A 6,229-nucleotide genomic window follows, 5' to 3' on the forward strand; every position below is an offset into this window, starting at 1 on the left:
CTAAAATTGTCACCTAACTTTCTCTGTAAAAGTATAGAGAGTACATATTTTGAAATCTGAAGGCTATCCTGCCTCCATCACAACTGTCCACTCTGCACTGAAGTGCAAAAGCAGCATGGACAATGTGTAAAATGAGTGTGTTATGTCTCAATAAAACTTTATGAATGGACAAGGGAACTTATATTTCATATAATTGACATATGTCAGGAAATAGTATTTTTCTTTTGATTCCCCCTCCAACTATTGAAACATACAAAAAGCATTTTTAGATTACAGACCCCCCAAAATACGGTGGACATATTTGGCCTTAGGCCTACCTTGATGATGCCTTATTTAAAATAAAATTTGGCAGAATTGATAAAAAAAAAAAATTCCTCCAAGGTTGAGGGAAAAACTAGTACAAACTCGAAAAAGAAAAAAAAGAAAATTCCCAAAGTTGAGAAAAATTATCTACCAGAAAACTACAAGCAATATCACTTCCTGAGTGAAGCAAAACAAACATTCCTTACCAAGTTAGATAGCAGAGCTGAAAACCTCTCACTATCTAACTGTGAACTGCAGTACACATCAGAAAGGAACAGACTAACTGCTCCTATTTCATCATTCCCTTAGGAAAAACAGAGAGCCTAGGTAGAAGTATTTAGAAGGCGGGCACCACAATCTCAATATACAAAACATAACACCTTCTCTAACAGTAGAAATAGATATTAGATAACATATGGAATCTGTGTACATACTGTGCATATCTTTCATTGTATTTAATCCTAGATATTGTATCTTCTATAGCTCTACTATTGTATTTTTGTAACACATTTTATTTTTACAAATATGCACAAAACTTGAAAGTGCAGCTCTCTAAACTATCAAAAATAAATGCCTGGGTAACCCAGTGGTTTGGATTAAATGCAACAGAAATATGTAAGAACACAACCCCACATCAAACTGAATGAATAAATAGCTCTATAGATTAAATAAAATTCTTATAAAAATCAAAGTCTTAAAAGATTGTATTGTGCATTATGTTATATATGATTTGATATTATGATTCTAAAATTTCTAAACATAAATGTAAAGGGCTAAAAATAATGAAGATACTCCAGAAAAAGAATAAAAGAACTTACTTTTCCACACATCAAGAATTACCTTAAAGCTAGAATCATAACAGTGTGGCACTGGTGCAATGAAAAACCAAAGACCAATGAAACAGAATCGAGGGAGCGGAAGAGGCCCTGCAAACACAGTTGCTCCATGACACAGGGAGCCATGAGGAAAAGACAGTAAATTGCATAAATATTATGGGAAAATAGGATAACCATGTGTGAAAACAAAACAAAATCGGACCCTCACATTACACTATCCACAAAAAAATAAATTAGTATCCAGGGATATCATGAACTAATGTAAAAAGGAAAAAAGTAGAGCTTATTAAAGTGTGCATCTCATACTATCTGTGCTAATGTCATTTTCTTTAAAATACCTAAAGTTTCTAGGATCCAGGCCTGGTCCTAATGCACATGATGGTACACAGCTGGGTCACCTTCGATTCTCCACTTGAGTTTGAAACCCATCAGGGAGCCTAGGTCACCCCTCACTGTCCTGCATGCCATGGTAAGGAAACATCCCTATTAACATCTCTACACATTTCCTAAATTTCTATACTTGTATCTCATGGACCAGCCAAAAACACTTTACAAATTCATCCAGCTCCTCACATGCCAATGTAACACAGTGAGAAAAGATTCTTAGATTGGTGACAGTAGCATAGAAAAATATCAAGATAGAGTATGCTTTCTGAGTTCAAAAAGCATTAATCAAAAGGGAAAACATTGTCCAGTCTTAATATACTAAAATTAAAAATTACCTATGAAAAGATACCATGAAAAGAGTAAGAATATGAAAAGATATTTGTAATAAGAATAAAGGACTCTCTTTTCTGTTTCCACACAGAAATCCAGTTTAACAAATTGGATTATATACATAAGAAATTTTATATCACCCCCTAAAAATTATAAAGCAAAAGATAAATGGCAAGTAGAAAGAAACACTTGCAATCTATCCTAGGCAATAAAATAATATGCTTAATTTATAGGAAGCTCTTAATTAAAAAGATCCAGGGATAATTGCTAGGGAGTGATATGGGCCGAATTATATTGTTATTAGTGTGCATGTATGAACATGTAACAACAAATCCCCTCATTATGTACAATTTTCTTCAAAGTTCTATAGTTTTCATTGTAGAGGTCTTTCCCTTTCTTGTTTAGTTTTTATTCTTAGGTATTTTATGTTTTTTGGATGAAATTATTTTCCTGATTACTTTCTCAGCAGATTCATTGTTAGTATATTAGAACTCTATTGATTTTTTAATCTTGATTTTGTAACCTGTCACTTTGCTAAATTCAGTGGAGGATTATGGATCTTCTATGAATAGGGTCATATCATTTGCAAATTGTGATAATTTGAGTTCTCTCTTTCCAATTTCTATCCATTTTTGTTCCCTTCTCTTGCCTAATTTCTCTGGCTAGAATTTCTAGCACTAAAACAAATAGGAATGGTGAGAGTGCACATCCTTTACTTGCTTCAGATTTCAAAGAAAACGCATTCAGTTTTCCCCCATTTACTATGAGATTTGCTTTGGTATTGTCTTATATACCCTTTATGATGGTGAGGTAGTTTCCTTCTATCTCTAGTGTATTAAGTATTTTTTGTCCTGAATGGGCAGTGAATTTTGTCTAAGGCCTTCTTTGCATCTATTGTGATGAATAAGTGATTTCTGTCCTTATTCTATTTATGTGATGAACTACATTTATTGATATATGTCTATTGAACTATCCTTGCATCTCTGGGATAAAACCAACTTACTTGTGATGTAAAATCTTCTTAATATATTGTTGAGCATTATTTCTTAACATTTTATTTTATTAAGAATTTTTGCATGTAAGTTAATTAGGAATACTTGTCTATAGCTTTTTTCCTTGATGTGTGCTCATCTGGTTTTGGTATGAGTGTGATACTGACTTCACAGAATGAATTTCAAATGTTCCTTACATTTCTATATCATGGACTAATTTGAGGAGCATTGTCATTAGTTCTTGAAAAATCTGATAGAATCTAGGTTAGAATCCATCTGATCCTTGAATTTTCTTTGTTAGAAGGCTATTTATTACTGCTTCTATCTCATGTTATTGATCTGTCTAGGTTTTGTATTGTCTTCTTTCTATATATTGGTTCTTTTTAGTTATACATGAGTATAGAATTTATTTTGACATATGAAAGCATGGGATATAATTTTTTTCTAATTCAATTTGAATTTGGCAGATAATATGTGTCTAGAAATGTATTTATTTCTTTTAGGTTTTCCAATTTTTTGAAAATAGTCCCTAATGATTTCTAATTTTGTTAATTTGGGGTTTCTATCCCTCTCTCTTTTTTTTATTAGTCTGGCTAACGGGTTATCAATCACATTGATCTTTTCAAAGAACCAACTCTTGTTTCACTGATCTTTGTGTTTTTTATTCTCAATTTCATTGATTTCAGCACCAATCTTTATTATCTCCTTCCTTCTACTGGTTTGGGAATTGGTTTGTTCTTTTTCAAGAGCCTTGAGATGTATCATTAGGTTGTTTATTTGAGATCTTTCTGATTTTCTCGTGTAGGCTCTTCTAGCTATAAACATTCCTCTTGGAACCACCTTCATAGTGTTGCAGAGGTTCTAGCATGTTGTATAACTATTCTCTTGAGTCTAAGATTTTTAAGATTTTTCACGTTTTTTTCTATCACCCATTCATCTTTCAAAAGTTATTGTTCAATCTCCATGTTTATATAGTTTCTGTAGGTTTTGTTATGTTGATTTCTAACTTTATTCCATTACGATCTGATAAGATGCAAAGAATTACATCAATTGTGTTTACTAATATATGGTGTATTTGGAAGAAGATTCCATGAGCCTCTAAGAAGGAACTATATTTAGCTATTGTTGGATGAAATATTCTATAGATGCATCTTAAATTCCTTTGATTTATAATATTTTCTCTTTCCAAAGTGACTTAATAAGTTTATGCTTGTTTGACCTATCTAATGGTGAGAGGTGTGTTGAGATCACTCAGTATTTTTATACTGGGATCTATGTAAGGCTTCCACTTGAATAGCATCTCTTTTATGTAATTAGTTGCACCCACGTTTGGGACATAAACATTTATTATTGTCATTTCTTCTTGTTGGATTATTCCCTTTACCAGTAGGAAGTGATCTTTGTTTCTTCTCATTAATTTTGGTTTGAAGTCTAATGTTTCAGATATAAGAGTAGTACTCCTGCTTGTTTGGGTGGCTCCATTCCCATGGTACATCAATTTCCATCCTTTCACTTTCAGCTTTTGCTGTCTTTGCCTGAATCTCTTCCAAACAACATTAATTGGTTTTTGTTGTATAATTCACTTTGCCAACCTATGTCTTCTAATTAGAGAGTTGAGATCATTTATATTCAATCTTATTATGAGATGTTTATTAATTCCTGTTATTATAATTTGTTTCTTATGTTTAATTTGGTCCTGTTTCTCATTTGCTTAGCTATTTTGAAATGAGATCTGTTTATTTGTGAGCTCTGGAGCTTAGGTTTTTGTTTGTTTTGTTCTCTTTTATTTTTTCTCTGTAGACTAGTTCTTTAAATAAGCTCTGTATTGCCAGTATAATAGCCATGAATTCTTCTAGTTCTGCTCATGTTGGAAAATTTTGTTTTGTTTTGTTTTTCAATTTCTTCTTTGATTTTTAAGGATTGCTTTGCTGAATACAGCCATTTTGGTTGACAGTTGCTTTCTTTCAGGACTTGCAACACATGATTCCAAGCCCTCCTGGCTTTTAGACTTTATTCTGAGAAATCAGAAGTGATTCTGATTGCTTTGCATCTAAATGTGGCACTTTTTAATGTGGACTTTTTAAAGTGGACCTGTTATTTTTTTTCTTGAGGATTTTAAAAGTCTATACTTGTTCTGTACGTTAGGAATTTAATTATGATGTGTCATGAGAGGTACTTTATTGCTTCTCTCTCTTTGGGATTCTGAAGGTGTCCTGATTCTGAATGTCCATCACATTCTCCAGGTTTGAAATTTTTCTGTTATTATTAACCTGAAAAGGTTATGCATTCCATTTGCTTGCTTCTCACAACCTTCCTTAATTCTAATAATTATTTTTATGTATATATGATTTTTTATTTGGAAAATTAAAAAATGTTAACAAACAATGAAATAATCTGTTGTTCTGTAGCATATGATAAATGAGAGAATGAGCAATTGCAACAAAAGCATCCCAACAATCTTCTCTGTAAACCTGAGAGCAGGACTATTCATCTCGTTTTTCAAAATATTACATCACCAAACCTATCATTTAACCAATTTTCCACTGACCTTCATGTCATGTTCTGTTTTTTCAACACCATCAATAAGTAATTTATACACAAATGATCTGGATGTTATAACTAAAAGGTATAAATGTTCAACATGTGTAAAATGCAAACAATAATTATATGCTTTATTCATATGTCACACTTTAAAATATCAATATACCAATAAGTTAAAAGCAAAAGAAAAGGAAAATAAGCATGAGAAATCTGAAGTAGAGATAGTAATATAAAATAAATGTCAATAAAAAGTATTTTTATATGAAGGCAAACATTTCATAACCATAATAAGTTACCTTCATCAAGAAAGTATAACAAGGGGAATATAGCTCAGTTGGTAGAGTACTTACCTAGCATGCACAAGGCCCTGGGTTCAATTCCCAAACCACCAAAAAAAAAAGTAAGAAAGTATAATGATCCTAAATGTGTATGTACCTAATGACAAAATATTCAAAATATATGAAGTAAAATTAATTAAACTAGAAAGACAAATTCACAATTATATTTGGAGATTATAAGCCCCTCACTTTGCTGGAAGGAGTAATGGTATAAAAGGCTTAACAACATTAACAACCACCTTGACCAACTTGTTATTTATAGAGAACTATACACAAAAGTAACACGTAGAAAATTAATAGGGATAGACTATATTCTGTCATAAAATAAGCTTTGAGAAATTTAAAAAATTTGAAATCATGCAGACTGTGTTTCCTGCATGATTTATTACAATAAAAATCAATTCTCTTAAGATGTATAAAACCTCACCCCTACATCTCAACTACTTCAAAAATTAAACAACACACTTATAAACATCTCACAGATCAAAGAAGAAAGCACAGT

This window comes from Marmota monax, unplaced genomic scaffold (genome assembly GCF_021218885.2).
Source record: "Marmota monax isolate L192 unplaced genomic scaffold, Marmota_monax_Labrador192_F-V1.1 WCK01_AAM20220418_F8-fsc00602, whole genome shotgun sequence".
In the NCBI taxonomy this organism is placed as follows: Eukaryota; Metazoa; Chordata; class Mammalia; order Rodentia; family Sciuridae; genus Marmota; species Marmota monax.